Source organism: Bos javanicus, chromosome 21 (assembly GCF_032452875.1).
Source record: "Bos javanicus breed banteng chromosome 21, ARS-OSU_banteng_1.0, whole genome shotgun sequence".
NCBI classification, from domain to species: Eukaryota; Metazoa; Chordata; class Mammalia; order Artiodactyla; family Bovidae; genus Bos; species Bos javanicus.
In genome coordinates this window covers 63,419,270-63,437,131 of record NC_083888.1, presented here as the reverse complement: position 1 = coordinate 63,437,131, position 17,862 = coordinate 63,419,270, and the positions used below count along the sequence as shown (strand labels likewise).

General features: G+C 50.3%; 1 long non-coding RNA gene across 3 annotated transcripts; it reads left to right on the top strand.

Moving 5' to 3' along the window:
- The first annotated feature begins 12,021 nt into the window (after positions 1-12,021).
- Positions 12,022-16,851, top strand: LOC133234572 (uncharacterized). 3 transcript variants are annotated; one of them, XR_009732186.1, is made up of 3 exons: positions 12,022-12,685; positions 13,628-13,707; positions 14,902-16,851. It is a non-coding gene; the product is annotated as an uncharacterized LOC133234572 (long non-coding RNA). The 3 variants fall into 3 exon arrangements; XR_009732184.1 differs by having other exon boundaries at positions 12,022-12,747; XR_009732185.1 differs by lacking the exon at positions 12,022-12,685 and adding an exon at positions 12,788-13,414.
- The last annotated feature ends 1,011 nt before the right edge of the window (positions 16,852-17,862 follow it).

Here is a 17,862-nt window from a genome sequence, read left to right as displayed (position 1 = left end):
ATATTTGCCTTATGTGGGGAAGGAGAAGAACGGGACAAATACCTTTCCTAATATCAAATAGGGAAAGGACAGACTATGCTTTCCAGGAGGGAAGGCTCAAGAATTCTGCAACAATTGTAACATGGTGGGAACGGCGGAAAGGGCAAGGTGCTTTCTGTTCCTACCTCCTGAAGGCCTTCGAGCTTATTTTGTTCTTCTGTCCTCAGAGCACCACACTTTTCTCGCTCTAAAAGCTAGAACTCCCTGCCTTAAAACTTTGGACACTCTGTTCTCTTCAAATCAACAGATTCTGAGTCCCCACCGCAGGTCAGGCAGTGTGCTAGGCAGTGGAAGTGGATAAAAGCCATCCCCACCTTCTAGCCCCTCACCCTTCAGTGTGAATTCCCAGTAGTGCAAAGGCCAGGAAGCAAGGGGGACAGAAAGACTAACTCTGATGGTGTGTGGAGCCAAAGCTTCTCAAGGAGGTGAAATCTGATAAGAAAAGTAAAGAGGTGGGGGTGGGGGGTGGATAAGGGGGAGAGAGGTTGGAAGCCTGGCATTGCAGGAATTGGAAATGTAAAAGTGCTGTTAAATCAACTTGTTTAGCTCTGGCTAAACAAGTTGTAGAGAAGGCAATGGCACCCCACTCCAGCACTCTTGCCTGGAAAATCCCATGGACGGAGGAGCCTGGTGGGCCACAGTCCATGGGGTCGCTAAGAGTCAGACAGGACTGAGAGACTTCACGTTCACTTTTCACTTTCATGCATTGGAGAAGGAAATGGCAACCCACTCCAGTGTTTTGCCTGGAGAATCCCAGGGACGGGGGAGCCTCATGGGCTGCCGTCTATGGGGTCGCACAGAGTCGGACACGACTGAAGTGACTTAGCAGCAGCAGCAAACAAGTTGTAGGAGTGAAGGAGTAGAGATAAGGTCTGGTGGTGGGTGAGGGAGACCTAGAGAGCCTGGCAGCCCTCGCTTATGGTGTTAGGTAGGACATGGTCAAGCAGTTTTCCAGGGGAAGGTTCATGATGTTGCACAGGAAGCATCCCAGGAAGCTGCAGAACCATTTCCTGTTTGGACTCCAACCAGGAAGTGATTTTCCCTACCTCAAGTGTGTCCTTCCTATCACCACAGTGGATGTGGCACAGATGAACCTAAGGTGTGGCATATTAGGAACATTCAGGTTCCTGAGGCTGAACTGCAATATCACGTGGCCAAGGCCACAGTCAGATTCAGTTCAGTTCAGTTCAGTCGCTCAGTTGTGTTTGACTCTTTGCTACCCCATGGACTGCAGCATGCCAGGCTTCTCTGTCCATCACCAACTCCCGGAGCTTGCTCAAACTCACGTCCATCGGGTCAGTGATGCCATCCAACCATCTCTTCCTCTGTTGTCCCCTTCTCCTCCCGCCCTTAGTCCTTCCTAGCATCAGGGTCTTTTCCAGTGAGTCAGGTCTTTGCATCAGGTGGCCAAGGTATTGGAGCCTCAGCTTCAGCATCAGTTCTTCGAATGAACACCCAGGACTGGTCTCCTTTAGGATGTTGTTGGATGTTAGGATGTTGTTGGCAAAGTGTATCTCTGCTTTTTAAATATGCTGTCTAGGTTGGTCATGGTTTTTCTTCCAAGGAGCAAGCGTCTTTTAATTTCATGGCTGCAGTCACCATCTGCAGTGATTTCTGGAACACAAGAAAATGAAGTCTCTCACTGTTTCCATTGTTTCCTCATCTATTTGCCATGAAGTGACAGGACCAGATACCATGATCTTAGCTTTCTGAATGTTGAGTTTTAAGCCAGTGTTTTCACTCTCCTCTTTCACTTTCATCAAGAGGCTCTTTAGTTTTTCTTTGCTTTCTGCCATAAGGGTGGTATCATCTGCACATCAGAGGTTATTGATATTTCTCCTTGCAATCTTGATTCCAGCTTGTGCTTCACCCTGCCTGGCATTCATGATGTACTCTGCATATAAGTTAAATAAACAGTGTGACAACATACAGCCTTGACATACTCCTTTCCCAATTTGGAACCAGTCTGTTCCCAGTTCTAACTTTTGCTTCTTGACCTGCATACAGATTTCTCAGAAGGCAGGTCAGGTGGTCTGGTGTTCCCACCTCTTGAAGAATTTTCCACAGTTTGCTGTGATCCATATAGTCAAAGGCTTTGGCATAGTCAATAAAGCAGAAATGGATGTTTTTCTGGAACTCTCTTACTTTTTCAATGATCCAATGGATGTTGGCAATTTGATCTAAATCAAGCTTGAACATCTGGAAGTTCATGGTTCATGTACTGTTGAAGCCTGGCTTGGAGAATTTTGAGCATTACTTTGCTAGCGTGTGAGATGAGTGCAATTGTGCGGTAGTTTGAACATTCTTTGTCATTGCCTTTATTTGGGATTGGAATGAAAACTGACCTTTTCCAGTCCTGTGACCACTGCTGAGTTTTCCAAATTTGCTGGCATATTGAGTGCAGCACTTTCACAGCATCATCTTTTAGGATTCGAAATAGCTCAAATGGAACTCCGTCACCTCCACTAGCTTTGTTCATAGTGATGCTTCCTAAGGCCCACTTGACTTTGCATTTCAGGATGTCTGGCTCTAGGTGAGTGATCACACAATCATGATTATCTGGATAGTGAAGATCTTTTTTGCATAGTTCTTCTGTGTATTCTTGCCACCTCTTTTTAATATCTTCTCCTTCTGTTAGGTCCATACAATTTCTGTCCTTTATTGTGCCTATTTTGCATGAAATGTTCCCATTGTATCTCTAATTTTCTTGAAGAGATCTCTACTCTTTCCCATTTTATTGTTTTCCTCTATTTCTTTGCATTAACCACTGAGGAAGGCTTTCTTATTTCTCCTTGCTATTCTTTGGAATTCTGCATTCAAATGGGTATATCTTTCCTTTTTTTGACTTTTGATTCTCATCTATTTGTGAGGCCTCCTCGGACACTTGATAGAAATACTAGTTCTTGGCCATATAGGATCTGGTCTGGGATTTCCAGTGACCTCCCACGAGATTTGATGCCACAGTCGAGAAGCCCTGGTGTACAGCATGTCGGGGGGAAATGAAGCTCCTGCACAAACCAGCTGAAGACAGGAATCCTGAAGAACTGCCTTAAACAAGCATGAGACAGCAGGCCCCTGATGCTGCTGTCAGACCTTGAGCTGTGGGAAGCATGGGCTTCTTAAGAGGAATAAGAGTGTGGCGATCCTCTAGTTTCCCAGCGCAGGGGCCTGGAGCCTGAGATGGGCAGCCTCTCCCTGGAGGACTTGGGAGACTCAGATTCTGGCTGACTGAGAGGCAGAAGCCACTGAGACTTCCCACCCAAGTCCATGTGATCAAAAACATCACTCAGGACTCATAACAGTGAACATTCTCCTATGAGTTGTTGCTGTTGTTCAGTCACTAAGTTGTGTCTGACTCTTTGTAATTCCGTGGGCTGCAGCATGCCTGGCTCCCCTGTCCACTGTTCCTGGAGTTTGTGCAAACTCATGTTCATCAAGTCAGTGATGCTATCCAACCATCTCATCTTCTGCTGCCCCCTTCTCCTTTTGCCTTCAGTCATTCTCAGCATGAGGGTCTTTTTTCATGAATCAGCTCTTTGCATCAGGTGGCCAAAGTATTGGAGCTTCAGCTTCAGCATCAGTCCTTCCAATGAATATTCAGGATTTATTTCCTTTAGGATTGACTGGCTTGATCTCCTTGCATGATTAATTTTCTCTGACATACACAGATACTGTTGGTATAGGGAAAAAAACCCAAATTCATTTAGAGAGTTCACTGAATTATTTGTGTGTTTTTGCAGTCATACCAGGGATAGTAAATGTGCAGGTATTATTTTGTGGAACTTTGTGAGGTTTTCTGGACATTGTAAAGGGGTCCTCAACCTTAGTGGGATTGGGAACCAGTGACCCTGGAGTTCACTGTGAGGGTAGTGATGTTGGGTGGTTTTAAGTCCAGCGTTTGCTCACACTTCTTCATGACATTTTTATCAGGATCAGGTTAGAAGTCCCTCCATGAATATTAGGTAGAAGTCTTTTGATGACAGTGAAACTCAAATGGGTTTAAACAAAAATGGACTTTATTGTCCCGGTAACTGATATGTCTCATTTGGGCCTCCAGGTGCAGCTGGATTCAAGGCCTCAAGCAATGCTGTCAAGTTCCCCATGACCTTGAGCATGTCTTCGTTCTGCTGGCCACTTCTTGACTTCATCCAGCCGGTGAGATGGTGCTTACCCCAGCAGCATCTTCCAACATCCTCCAAGCTTAGCAGTCCTGGCAGAAGCCCATGATTGGTCTCATCTGGTTCAGTGTGTCCCTGAACCAGCTGCCATAGCCTGGGGTGAGGTACTCTGGCAGCCTGGCCCCTCTGATGGATGGAGGACCGGACCTATAACTAGTCATCCTATAGTATCATATGGATTTGGGGAGTCTTCCCAAGGAATGCCAAAGAGGGGTGGGGATTAGGGCCGTGTAGACCCAGCACAAACTAACCCTGCTTATTCTGCAGCCTCAGGTGGGTCCCTGACTGTCTAAAGCAAGAATCAGCAGTCCTGATGGGTGCCTAGGTGAGCAGGAGGCCTAAGAGAAACCTGGCTTGGGGAGACCCATTTCCACAAATGGGCACCAAGTGGTTACACACACATGTCCAGTTCCAGGAAGGTCCCCATGGAGGTGAGGATGGTGAGCCCAGGACTGCGGCTGTGCAGGGGCTCAGGTCTCTAGAGGACGGGTCACCTTGCCAAAGCCAGAGCCAGAGCCAAGGGCAGGCTTGGTCACAAAAGTTTCCTGCAAAAGAGTAAATGACTCAGGTCCAACCCCCTCACATCTGGAAAGATGCTGAGCTGCATCTGGTGTATGGGATGCTCATGGCAGGGGTAGCAGGGAGACGTGACAACACCTTGATTGGACAGTGGCCTTGAGGCACAGAGGCCTGTCCAGTTACTGACAGTCCACCAGGTCCTCAGCTCTCTGCCTCCCGGCCACTTGCAGATTCCCCCAGGGCGGCCCTCCAGCTCCTCCAGACCCTACGGTATTCATCCGTCCTTCACCCTAGGGCTATAGAGACAGCAAAGTATTGGAACTTCAGCTTCAGCATCAGTCCTTCCAATCCTTTTGGCTACCTGATGCAAAGAGCCAACAACTCATTGGAAAAGATCCACATGTTGGGAATGATGGAAGGCAGGAGGAGAAGGGGGCAGCAGAGGATGAGATGGTTGGATGGCATCATCGACTCGATGGACATGAGTTTGAGCAAACTCTGGAGACGGTGAAGGACAGGGAAGCCTGGCGTGCTGCAGTCCCTGGGGTCACAAAGGGTCGGACACGACTGCGAGACTGAACAACCACACAAAGACAGCAACACCCAACCCCGGGCGCCTGGAGGCCCAGGTGGGGGCAGCTCCCATCTGGTGGCCACCCCAGCCAGGCTTCATCCCGGAGCCTCTCCCCATTTGAGGCATGTCCCCAGAACAGTCCGCACTCTGGGACCACACAGGGAAACCCACACCACAGCCAGCCCCAGACCGCGGGCTTTCTGGGCGCCCGCAATCCCCCAACTGGGCTTATCTTCCTCAGCCGTGGAGCAGAGAAGGGGGGCCGGGGCAGACCCCGAGCCCCTGGGTGGGAAATTATGCTGTCTTCGGTCTGCCTAATCAAAAGCACAGCTCTTTGGATGGGAGGAGAATGCAATTCCATGATTGGTTTCAATTAAAGATTTGCTACTATTTGATTAAGATGTATTATTGATTTGGGATTGTTCCAAGCGAGCCCAGGCTGGCTTCCTGAGGGGGAGGGGTGTGGAGATTGATCGTCGCCAGGAGGGCTGGGAGCTCGGGGGGCCAGCTGCCCCCTGGCCTGCTCTCCTCCACAAATTCAGTGGTGACCGCGTCGCTGCTCTGGTTAAAGCCATGATGCTGGCCTGGGGGTGGGGGCGCTGGCCAGCTTCACGGAGTTCCTTCCTGACGCCCCCACACCTGGCCTCCCGTCCTGGGCTCCCCCTTCCCCAGGCGCAGGGCTTCTTCCCTCCAACACTTGGCCTTCTGCATCCTGCCTCTTTTCTGAGTTCCCTTCATCCTTCATCATTTTTCTTCCACCCGGAACACTTTTCTGGTCTTTCCCTCTTAAAGTTAAAGGCTTTTAGGTAGAGCTGAACCCCCAGCCTGCTGCAAGGCCCCTATGTGTGCCATCTCCCCTGTCTCTGGCCCCAGGATGCTGCTGAGTCTGTGGGATTCAGGAGCAGGTAGAGGTGGTTCTACCTTTCTGGATGGAACCTGCAGCAGTCAGTCAGGGAGGGTGGACCAGCAGCAGCCCATGGGCCTGTGATAGAGGTGAAAAGGGCTGCCTCGGGCAACAGAGTGTAGGGTCCGGGCTCTGGGCTGAGCCCCCGGGTGGTGGTGCTGACCGAGGGCGCCCTGCCCCTGAGTCCGGTGTCCTCATTGTTTCCTAGCACGTTGAAGCCACCCTGGAAATGGGTGCGACACTGAGGTTGCCCCCGGCCCTCCAGAGCTTCAGCTTCCTGGACCCTGGTGAGGTGTGTCAATGCCCTGCCTACAGCTGGCCCTGCCAGGAGTGCGACAAAGCATCGTGGGCCGTACCTTGGAATCCAGCTCTTTCCAGGTCTAAGATCTGCTCAGGGGGGCCACGTCTGCTCTCTGAAGGCCCACCATCACACTCCAGTGAGCTCGTGTTTCTGTTCTGGCGTTTGCAGAGGGAGCCTCGTGTCTAGAGAGGAGAAGGCCAGTGTGTTCCTGGACCTTCTAGGGGCACTGGGCAAATGTGTGGTGGGGCTGGGGCTGGGGAGCTGAGCCTCACTGTCCAGAGAACCCCCTATCCCCTCAAGGAGGCTGGACCTGCCTCACTCTACACAGGGGTGGGGGTGGGGTATGAGATGGTCGAGGACCAAGAAACTCAAGCTCCTTCTCCCACTGTGTGGTGTTAGGGCTCAGATGAGGCTGTTTATGGAAGAACTACATTTCCCAGAAGCCCCTGCCTCCAGGAGTAGCCTGGTGATGGGCTCTCAGTCCATCACAGTTTGGGATGCTGGAGATAAACCTGGCCTCTAAGCCTCAGAGGGCTCCTCCACTGTCTCCAGAGAAGTCTGAGTCCTGGGGGCTGGCAGAGGCACAGAATGGAAGGAACATGGGCCCCTGAGTCACCATTTACAGATAAAACACCTGCTGTAACCAGGAGCCCTGGCCCCGGCCCCTTAACTACGTGGGAATATAAAGTTTTATTATGTTAGACCTCTGAAATCGTGGCTTTTATTTCTAACAGCAGCTGGCATTGCTGTGGGGAAGAAGTGGGTCAGTTGTGAGTAGGAAAGTCACGTGAGAGGCTGTGGGGCTGCGGGAAGTGATGGGAGCTGGGCTGATGGAGAGAGGGGTGAGTGTGGGGTCGGAGGTCAGAGGGTGAGATTGCAGGTCTTGACCTGCCCACTGGGAGGTGGTCTTGGTTGGCTGGAAGGTGGGAACCTTTTACTGAACCAGGGGAAGAGGGCAGTTTGGGGTGGGTGGGGCTGAGGTGACAAGTTTAGTCTGGCCATATTGAGTTCAAGGTACTTGTGGACGGTCTGGTGGGGCTTCCTGAGAAGCAGTACATTATCTGAAGTTCAGATGAGAGGCTGGTGGAGCTGAGAGCAGCTGGGACGTTGCTGCAGTAATTCCAGTCTTGGGTGAGATGCTGCAGCCTTAATCTCGAAGGCACCAAGGAGGCACTGGTGGGCTTTGAGCTGGGAGTGCTGTGGTCGGATTTGCATGTGTAGTAGACAGAGGGAGCCTGGAGCAGAGGGGTGGGCCTAGGGGCAGGGTGGCCTGCCCCTGCAACAAGGATGCTCCTGCAACAAGGATGCTCCTGCAACAGGGAGAAGATGGTGATGTAGAAGGGGGAGCAGGTGAGAGATGGAGACAAAATCCACCCTGAATACCTGGCTTCATGGGCTGGGGGATGGATGAGGAAGTGAGCAGGATGGAGAGGAAGAGTTCCAGCTCACAGACTGCTGGGTTTTAATCCCTTAGAGGAGGTCTTTCCTTGGAGCCCCTCCTGATACCCTCTAGGTGTTTACTGACTATGGGTTCCGCAGGCATCTTGGCAGAGCATGGCTGTTTGTACATATCATACTTCAGTCAGTTCAGTTCAGTTCAGTTGCTCAGTCGTGTCTGACTCTGCGACCCCATGGACTGCAGCACGCCAGGCTGCCCTGTCCATCACCAACTCCTGGAGCTTGCTCAAACCCATGTCCATTGAGTCGGTGATGCCATCCAACCATCTCATCCTCTGTCATCCCCTTCTCCTCCTGCCTTCAGTCTTTCCCAGTATCTGGGTCTTTTTCAAGGAGTCAGTTCTTCGCATCAGGTGGCCAAAGTATTGGAGCTTCAGCATCAGCCCTTCCCTGAATATTCAGGACTGATTTCCTTTAGGATTGACTGTTTTGATCTCCTTGCAGTCCAAGGGACTCTCAAGTCTTCTCTAACACCATAGTTCAAAAACATCTATTCTTCAGCATTCAGATTTCTTTATGGTCCAACTCTCACATGTCATACTTGGAGCTTTTAGTCCTCTCTCCAAATCATAAGAGTTTGCTCGTTTCGTGTGAGGAGAGCAATGCACCGGCATTCTGTGGTTCTAATGGGCAACCACTCTCCAGAAATTGGTGGCGGCCATATTTTCTGAATGAAAAAAGCAATGCTTCCAGGCTCTATCCATTGAAAACAGCTACGTGAACTCAGCTATGGGTTTTAATGTCCACCTCTTGACTATGAATTTGTCTGTCTCTGAACTGATTTCCCATCCTGTGGTTTGGGGGCTGGGTTTGATTTGAGATTCAGAACCTAATCTCTTGTGTCATCTCCAGCCCTCAGGTGAGGAGGGAGGCCCTGGGTGTCACTGATGGGACCACAGCCACCCTCCTTTCCACAATGATTTTCTTCATCCAGGCAGCTCTGTGTTGTCTATCTTGTGCCTAACACTCTGCTGGGAAAGCCCTGCCTCTGAGAAGTTTACAGACCCAACATTTGCCTGGAGGAGCAGGTTATGAGGTTGGGTGATGAGTTTTTTATTTAGATGGGTGGGGTTTCTCCCAGGTCCTACTATGGGGGTACCTGGAAGTTGGAGATCCCTGTGAAATGGCAACAGGACCCCACGTGACATTTTCCAGATGCTTAAACTTCCCATGCCTCAGTGTTCTCATCTGCCAAGTTCGCATCTGCTCTCTCTCCTGCCAAGGGCAGGAGCCACTCACCCCGCCATCATAGTGTAACTTTCCATGATGTTCCAGCTAGTTCTCTGCCTATTCCCTCTCTCTTTGTTTTGCTGTTGTTGAGTCACTAAGTGGTGTCCAACCCTTTTCGACCCCATGGACTGCAGTATACCAGGCTTCTCACCCTTCATTATCTCCCAGAATTTTCTCAAATTCATGTCCATTATGTTAGTAATGCTACATAACCATCTTATCCTCTGCTGCCCTCTTCCCCTTTTGCCTTCAATCTTTCCCAACATCAGTATCTTTTCCAATCAGTCAGCTTTTTGCAACTGGTGGCCAAAGTACTGGAGCTTCAGCTTCAGCATCAGTCCTTCCTGTGAATATTCTATCCTGTGACGGAGAGAGGGGTGAGTGTGGAGTCCGAGGTTAGAGGGTAAGACTGCAGGACTTGACTGCCCACTGAGAGGTGATCCTGGTCAGCTGGAAGGTGGGACTTTTACGGAACTAGGGAAAGAGGGCAGTTTGGGATGGGTGGGGATGAGGTGACAAGTTTAGTCTGCCATACTGAGTTCGAGGCACTTGTGGATGGTCCAGTGGAGCTTCCTGAGAAGCAGTATGTTATCTGAAGTTCAGATGAGAGGCTGGTGTAGCTCTCACCTAAAGGGTTGATTTCCTTTAGGATGGACTGGTTTGATCTCCTTTCAGTCCAAGGGACTCTCAAGAGTCTTCTCCAGCAGCACAGTTCAAAAGCATCAATTCTTTGGTGCTCAGCCTTCTTTACAGTCCAACTCTCACATCCCTAAATGACTACTGGAAAAATCATAGCTTTGACTATCCGGACTTTGGTCAGCAAAATGATGTCTGGTTTTTAATATGCTGTCTAGGTTTGTCATAGTTTTCCTTCCAATGAATGGCTTCAGTTACTGTCTGCAGTGATTTGGGAACCCAAGAAAATAAAATCTGTCACTGCTTCCACTTTCCCCCTTTCTATTTGCTATGAAGTGATGGGACCGGAATCCATGATCTTAGTTTTTTGAATGCCGAGTTTTAAGCAAGCTTTGTCACACTCCTCTTTAACCCTCATCGAGAGGTTCTTTAGTCCCCTTCACTTTCTGCCATTAAAGTGGTATCATCTGCATATCTGAGGTTGTTGACATTTCTCCTGGCAATCTTGATTCCAGCTTGTAACTCATCCAGCCTGGCATGTCTCATGATGTATTCTGCATAGGGGTTAAATCAGCCGGGTGACAACATACAGCCTTGTCATAGTCCTTTGTTCTCTCTTTACACTAAGCCATCTACAGGCCGGGCTCAGAGCTGGCTACTCTAGGCTCTGGTTTCAGGTTTCTGGTTTCAGATTTGGCATCATCCTGGTGTTTCTCTGTCTTCAGTTTCCTGAATCTACCTCCATCATAGCAGGCTGCTCACCAGTTCCTGGGCTCCATGGTGGACCTCTTCTGGGCAGAGTTGCCAATTTACATTTGTATGCTTTTGATTAATACTTGTCCCCATAGGAGCCTGTAAGCACCACAAACATGGTTTTTAATCTCCATGGAATGTTCAGCACCCAGCACAGAGCCTGGGCACTCAGCAGGCCCTCCAGAGGTAGAAGGGAATGATGGGCCAACTAACAGATGTATGAACACTCCCAACTTTCTCCTCCTCCTTTTATTCTGCTTTGACTTTGAGGCTTTTCTGGGTCACAGAACACTTTCAGAACTTGACTCAAGCCCTCCAGGAAGATGCATGTGGGCATAATCACACATGGGGATTTTTGTCCTTTCTGGAGCTGTCGCCAGTCCCCAGGTCAAGGGGCTCCGGTCTAAAAGCTCTGGGCTCCATTGGAGCCCTATTGACATCCTCTATGATCTTTGAGTTCATCCTCCATGCTCATCTTGGAGGGGAGGGAGTGCTCCCAGGGCCATTCTGGGGAAGTTCTAATGGACGAAGGTCAAGAAGAGGGAGTTACAGACCGGAGGGGACAGGAGATCATGACAAAGCAGAAAACAGACACTCCTTCCAGTGTCCATGGCCAGAGGCGTAAAATGAGAGCGGCTTCTTGGGAGACCTGGCCTGTGCCTTTGCTGGTTTTCAGTTGCTTAGTCATATCTGACTCTGCAACGCCATGGACTGGAGCATGCTCATCTCTTGGAGTTTGGTCAAACTCATGTCTATTGAGTCAGTGATGCCATCCAACCACCTCATCCTCTGTTTTCCCTTCTTCTCCTGCTCTCAATCTTTCCCAGGATCAGGGTCTTTTCCAATGAGTTGGTTCTTCCTATCAGGTGGCCATAGTACTGGAGCTTCAGCTTCAGCACCAGTCCTTCCAATGAATATTCAGGGTTAATTTTCTTTAGGATTGACTGATTTGATCTTCTTGCTGTTAAACGGACTCTCAAAAATCTTCTGCAGCACTACAGTTCGAAAGCATCAATTCTTTGGTGCTTAGCTTTATGGTCCAAAAAAACCCATGCCTTTGCTTGGAGATAAAGGACTGAATCTGCCTTGCCCTGAACTTGTCTTATCCCTGGGTGTTACTCTGAGCCAGAGGTTTGAAACCATCTCCTCCTGCAGCTGAATTCAGAAGGCAGAGTTCTGGAGGTTTTCCATGAGAAAGCAGCCTCAGACATCATTTGGCAGAGCTTCTCTGGACCAGGCATGGACAATGTGGTCCATAGACAGGATGGGGTCTGTTGAGGGCAGGCAGTGAAGCAGAGAAAGGACTCAGCCCACATTCCCTCCAGTTGGAGGACCTTCTTTGAGTAGCAGTGTCTGGGTGTTCAAATAGAAAGGTGGACACCAAGCCACACTGCAGAGGCCATGCCACTGGAATCCTCTGAGGGGCTGCCCGTCTGGACAACAATACTGGGTGGGCTCTCAATCTGGGGGTTTAACAAGAATGTCTCAAGGGTGGGTGGACCTTGACCAAACTCCATTGTCCAGAATGAGAACTTCTTGCAGTTATGACAGGCTCTAAATGGGTTGAGGGGACTCCACAGAGAGCTCCTGTCTGTCCTCATCAAGACGTGCTAACCCTAAGAGGTTGGAGAAACTGCACTGAGTCCATCAGGATCAGCTCTGTGGCCCTGGCCTCAAGCCAGTGGCATGGGTCTGCCCTTGAACCTCATTTTTCATCCCCTACCCCCTCATACACAGCAGTGTCTCAGCATGGAGGCTGGGAAGGCTGCGTGCTGCTGTAGCTCCCTGCCTCTGGGAGCTGAGGGCCCAGTCTCTTAGGCCTGGAGGGTTTCCTCTTGCTGTGCTGGTGGCAGTGGCTTCTAAACCCTTCCTTGACTGGGAGGGGCTTTTACTTCATTTCCTGCTGGGAGTTCCGTCTGGAAACACATCCCCCCACTGAGTGCAAACAGGGCCACTATGCCACTTCCGGTGTAACACCCTGAAACGTCCCCCCAGGAGCAGCAGCCCGGGAGCAGCTCAGGGCCTGTGCTGTTTCATTACTTCATGGATGACGCTGTGAGAGCTATAAACTGCCCTGTAAACTGCACCCCTGTGTGAGTGCTTTGAGCAATTACGACCGGCCTTGGAGAGCAGCAAGGGCTGGAGTGCATTTCAGGTGTGCCCCGCGGGGGCAAGGCAAGGCCAGCAGTGGGAAGAGGCAGGCACCTGGGGGAGACAGGATGTTATGCAGACATCTGGATGTGTCTGGCTCTGGTTGGGAGGTGGAGTGGCTAGCAGGCGGGTGTCCTTCCTTGATTGAAATCATGTGGAGTCTTGCTTGGCTCCTCTTGGGAAACGCTGTCCTAGTTTGACTGTGGGTCTCCCTCCCCACCCCCTCCACCGGCTTCCCTCCAAGAGGCTTGTTTTGTAACAGTTGGCCCTGGCTCTCCTGTTCTCACCCGGAGAGGAGCCTGTCATCCTTGAAAACAGGGCCTCATAAACCTGTAGCAGAGACGGGACGTGATTTTAACAGGAGCGCTGAGCGTGGAGGGCGGGCGTGGGCAGGCTGCGCTGGTGACAGTGAGTTCCACGTTCCCTAGAGAGAAGTCGGTTCATCGGGAGACCAGGGGAATTGTGCCTAGAGGAAGGAATTCTTCAACTCAGCTGCCACTTCTGGTGACGGCAAAGGCCACTGTTGCGTCTCCCTTGTTCTTGGTGTGAACACACTCTTGTGGGAGAAATGTGACAAGTCCTTCTTCCCTCCCAAAAACTTCTTATGCAAATGGAGCCATGATCACAGTCAAAAGCTCCCCAAATAAGGACCTGCTTTGGGGGGAGACAGAGTGGGTGGTTTCACAGTGCTCACCTCTTTGGGACCCTCCCCCACTGGAAAAAAAATAGGCTGCTCCCTGCCCTCCCCCTCCCCCTCCCCATTCAGCTGTGACTCCCAGCCTTGGTTCTGTCTTACAAAAACGAGTAAGGACTTTTATTTCTGACTGGAGACAAGGGAGGGAAGACGCCAATGTTACAGGAGCCCTGTCTTCTGTCTCTCTCAGAAACACCCAGAGAAGAGTGAAGGCTGTGGCCACAGGACTTCTGGGATGAGGCTGCACAGCTGACTTGATGGATCTGAGAGGTGGCGAGACCCTGCCCTATGGCTGGGGATGAGAGAAGTGTCTGAGTCACGACCTTATGATGATTTTATTTATCTTTTTGGGAAAGGGAGAAAGGGGTTGGGAAATGCAGAGCTGGGAGCCAACAGAAGGGTGTTCCCAACCACCTGGGGGGTGAAATAGCCTCCCTGGGCCTCTGCCTCCCTGTCTTTAATGGGATAAGCCCCATGCCCCCTTGCCTCTCGGGTATAAAATATCAGGCAGGGCATCCTCTCGGGCAGTGAGTCTCAGATATCTCTGGGAGTCAGCTCCCCTGTCCTGCTTCGTAAGGACTGATTCCAAAGATTTCTTCTTTCACCATAGATGCCTCCTGATGGGGCTGCTTGTGGGAAGTCCTGAGGTCTGAGCCTCCAAAGGGAAAGTGAAGCCCAGGGAGGGGAAAGGCCCTGATTGAAGTCACTCAACTCTGTGAGGCAGACAGATGCCAGCCTAGGATCAGAACCATGTCTGACTCTAGTCCGCTTGGGGGCCACCATAATCAGGGACCTCACGCCTCTTCTCGGGCTCACACAGGAGCCAGGGAAGAAAGCTTACATCTGCTGGGCACCCGTAGTGTCAGATTCCGAGCGGGCCATCATCTCATCAGCATTTCCTTGAACATTCTCAAGGACCCTGCGAGGTAGGGCCTAGTGTTATCCCATTTTACAGAGGAGAAAAGTAAGGCTCAGACAGAGCAAGGGGCTCACTCAGACCAATGGGTGCAAGGCTGGGATTCAGAACCAGGTATTTCTGACTCTGACTCCCCAGACAGAGAGAACGAGGAAGCAGTAGTTCCCACAAGCTCTGGTTCCCAGCAGAGCCTGCCCTACTTGGTGTCAGTTTCATTTTCTGTCCCCTGTCCTCTGATCTGTGTTCGGCTGACTCTGTGGAGATGAACTAGTTCTCTGCTGCTGGCGTGGTGAGCAGGGAGCTTAGGTGGGGTTCCCCGTGGGGCGGAGGGCTCCCAGCTGGTGTCATGGTCTCAGGGAGCTTGGGTGGGGTTCCCCGTGGGGCGGAGGGCTCCCGGCTGGTGTCACGGTCTCAGGGAGCTTGGGTGGGGTTCCCCATGGGGCCTAGGGCTCCCAGCTGATGTCACAGTCTCAGGGAGCTTGGGTGGGGTTCCCCGTGGGGTGGAGGGTCCAGGCTGGTGTCATGGTCAGCGCTTTCTCCCTTTGCAGGGTGAATGCCGCAGCAAGGTTGACCATCCCCTTGCTGCCTGGGTTCCCCGGTGGCCTGAAGCCCCTGACTTGGAACTAAAAGACCAGGCTGGCAGCTCCTGAGGCTCCTGACCTTTCTTCTGCTCTTCCATCTGTCCTGGGCTCAGACCCACCCAGCATTCAAGGGGTACCTCCCTGGCCCACCCCAGCAGGCCAGCTGCGCAGATGGAGTGTCCAGCGTCACTGAGCACACAGTCCCCTATTCCTCCCTTGCCCGGACAAGGCTCCCCTTTCAAGCAGCTCCAGTAGGCAATCCTCTAGCCTCTGTCTTCACACTTCCCGTGATGGGGAGCTCACTACTTTCCAAGTTGGCATTTCCAGCCAGTTTATACTGCTATAGTATTCTCATTTGCAAATTTTTGTATGCTTCATGTATCTTATATATACATAGTTAAAAAGTGATATCTGTTCATATAGAAATGTATGTATGTTTATAAATTATATGGAGATTATATGTTGTATGTGCGCTTAGTCTCTCAGTCTAAGTGACTAAGTGACTAAGTCTCTTAGTCACTCTTTGTGACCCCAGGGACTGTAACCCGCCAGGCTTCTCTGTCCATGGGATTCTCCAGGCAAGAATACTGGAGTGGGTTGCCATGCCCTCCTCCAGGGGATCTTCCCGACCCAGAGACTGAACCCCGGTCTCCTGCATTGCAGAGAGACCATCTGAGCCAGCAGGGAAGCACATATATAATATATAAAATATCAATGATTGGATATATGCTCTATGTGTTCTTATACATATGTAGTCCATTCTGTGTTCTTATACATATGTATGTTAATATGTAGGAGATCAGCCCTGGGATTTCTTTGGAAGGAATGATGCTAAAGCTGAAACTCCAGTACTTTGGCCACCTCATGTGAAGAGTTGACTTATTGGAAAAGACTCTGAAGCTGAGGGGGATTGGGGGCAAGAGGAGAAGGGGACGACAGAGGATGAGATGGCTGGATGGCATCACTAACTCGATGGACCTGAGTCTCAGTGAACTCCGGGAGTTGGTGATGGACAGGGAGGCCTGGCGTGCTGCGATTCATGGGGTCGCAAAGAGTCGGACACAACTGAGTGACTGATCTGATCTGATCTAATGTTAATATGTAAAATTAGATATATGCTTTATATATTATATATACTGTATGACTGCATAGTGAGCCCCCTAAATACAAATGAGTTCCATTCTGGGAGCACATTCATAAGTCCAATTTGTTCTTAAGTCCAGCAAAGTTTGCCTAGGTACCCAGCCAACATAATCGGCTATATATAGTACTGTACTGTAATAGGTTGATAATACTTTCACACAGATACTACATAACAAATAAACACAAAAGATAGAGAAAACATTTTTAATCTTACAGCTCAGTGCCTTGAAAAGTACACCAGACAGATGAGCTAAGTTATGCTACTGGACATGAGAATGCATGTTCACATCATTGTTGGAAACTTGAAGGTTCGCATGCAGGGTACGTACTGTCCGTGTATGTGCTGAATCCCAGCTCTGTGCCTTGCTAGCTGTGTGTTTCTGGGAGACTTACTTAACCTTTCTGTGCTTAGGGCAGTTGCTGACACAATAAGTATAGCGTAAGATATTTTTTTAAATAACAATTGAAAAAATCTTTTTATGATGCTTTTTGATAAGAACTGGACAAAATCTTATTTGGATACTCCTTTATCAAAATATTGATACTGTGATGCTGTTTATTTGCTGTTGCTGTCGCATTCACTCACTAGTAAGCGCCAGCACACAGCACGGCAGGATGTAAAAGCAGTCTTGGTCCTTCGTCCCAGGAGGAGCGTGGAGTCTGCACACCCCTGCTCCCTTTCTTAAGCTGGGTGTTAACAATGTCTTCTTTAGTTTTCCCAACTGTAAAGATGTAAAGAAGCGGCTCCTTCCATGGGGCAAAGGAGTTCTTCGAGAAATCTCCGTTGGCTTAGCTTTATGCTGAATGGGTTCCAGGCATCGCTCTGTCTTGGGGACAAGGACAATGAGCAAGAGGGCAATGGCCTGGCATTTATGGAGTCCCCCCCTTGGAGTGAAGGCACAGGTGGTGAGGGGGAAGCAGGAGGAGGCCAGAGGCAGAGCCAGAGACGGGACTCCAAGCCGAGGGAAGGCCTTGCTAGTCTCAGCCTGGACCCCCTCACCAGCCTCGGCCTTCCTCTGCTGTAACTGCATCCTGTTTCCTCCGTATTTTACCTGTTTCTTCTCGAGCCCTCCTAAGAATCCAGGGAGATTGGTGTGACTATCTCCACCTTACAGATTAGGACACAGAGGCCCTCAGGTAAAACGATTCACCTTTAGTCAAATAGCTAGGAGGTGATTGAGCCTGGATTTGAACTTGACCCCATCTAATGGTGGTAGAAGAATCAATGCTTTTGAACAGTGTGCTGAAGAGGCTTCTTGAGTGTCCCATGGACAGCAAGTAGATCAAACTAGTCAATCCTAAAGGAAGTCAACCCTGAATATCCATTGGAAGGACTGATGCTGAAGCTGAAGCTCCAATACTTTGGCCACATGATGTGAAGAGCTGACTCATTGGAAAAGACCCTGATGCTGGGAAATACTGAAGGCAGGAAGAGAAGGGGGCAGTGGAGGATGAGATGGTTGAATGGGATCACAGACTCAGTGGACACGAGTTTAAGCAAGCTCCGGGAGATGGTGGAGGACAGGGGAGCCTGGCGTGCTGCAGTCCATGGGGTCACAAAGAGCTGGAGATGACTTAGCAACTGAACAACAAAAACAACGGTGGTGGAGACCAAGAAAGGAGCAGACGAGAGCTCCTGATTCAGAAGGGAGGTAAAGGTGGAGTCAGGTGGGGATGAAGCCAGAAACAGAGGCAGGGAGAAACCAAGGGAAGGGAGAAGTCAGAGAGAGAGAAATGCTAAGACAGAGCAGAAAGGATAAAGAAGGAGAGAGAGAGGCGGAGGGC